Source organism: Antrostomus carolinensis, unplaced genomic scaffold (assembly GCF_000700745.2).
Source record: "Antrostomus carolinensis isolate BGI_N321 unplaced genomic scaffold, ASM70074v2 scaffold3502, whole genome shotgun sequence".
Taxonomy (NCBI): domain Eukaryota; kingdom Metazoa; phylum Chordata; class Aves; order Caprimulgiformes; family Caprimulgidae; genus Antrostomus; species Antrostomus carolinensis.
Window position 1 is genome coordinate 5,561 of NW_010297398.1, and position 1,180 is coordinate 6,740.

The window sequence follows — 1,180 nt, forward strand, 5'->3', positions numbered from 1 at the left end:
CATGCCACTTCAAAAATTGGTGTTTATTTTCACTGAAGAAAAATTCATTTTTAAACCAGTGTTTGAAGGAGGAAAAGGGGGAAAAAAAAAGGCATTAAACTTTATTCAAAGGGCTTCTTTTAGAAATACTAAAGTGTTAAATGCAAGTTTGAAGGTGGAGAAATTTGCTTTTTAATTAAGATTCTAGTACAGTTAAGATTTATTCCAAAAGTTTCGGTCATAACCTCGCAACATACTCTCCTGAGCAAGACATAGCTCTGCCTACTGCTTCCCCCACACTCATATACAGTAGTTTCAGGTTTGCATATGCGGAAGACCCTCCCCTCCCTATTGTGACTTCCAGCAACGAAGTTTTTCAGATACAGGATGCTTATCAAACAAGAACTGGGAGAAAACTTATCTAATATTTTAACATAAAAAAAAAAAATCAGTGATCAATTAGTTCAATTTATATGCAAGTATATTTAAAAAAAAAAAAAATTCTTCCAGCACAGCTGCAGAGTGGTACAAAACCAAGGAAACATGTAGCATGTTCAGCAATGCTAACAGTGTCTTCAGGCCTATGAGAATGTTGATGAGTCCAGAATTTGGAGGTCATGGAAAGGCTGGTGCCTCATGAGGATGCCATTGCTGACACCAGCCAACAGCTCTAAGACACTTAGCACAGTACAGCACCAAAATACATACAGCATGACAAAATGCAACCGGTCTTCCAGCTTCTTTAGTCAGCCTTCCTGAAAAAGCTGCTCCAGGTGGCCTAAGTCACCCCTGCAGTGAGAGGGCTTCTCCTTAAAGCATCTTTAAGGAACACGAGCTTTTTAAGCTTGAAGACACCAAGAGGCAGCTGTTGCCTTTAGCCAGTCTGTGTAGTTTTGGACACCAGAACACTGCAGCTTCCTCTGCACTGCATCCACAGCCCTGCTGCCACACTGAGCCTGGGAGTGTGTCCCATCACACTGATAGACAAGGTGACCCACAATGCTTTTCAGCTCAGAAGCCATCTGAATAGAGTAGAACTGTGCCAGAACTACCAAAGACACTTCTAGGCAAAGAAGGACCAGCAGCAAGTACATGAGAGCCCCTTGCTGATAGCAGGAGCTCTCAGCAGAAATAGAGAGAGCCAAAACTCCAGTAGGTAGCAAGAGAAGTGCAGCTGCAACAGCCAGCCAGGAAGAGAAAG

General features: G+C 42.5%; 1 pseudogene; it reads right to left on the bottom strand.

Moving 5' to 3' along the window:
* Positions 1–560: 560 nt before the first annotated feature.
* LOC104520401 (tetraspanin-3-like) lies at positions 561–1,171 on the bottom strand (annotated as a pseudogene).
* Positions 1,172–1,180: the final 9 nt, after the last annotated feature.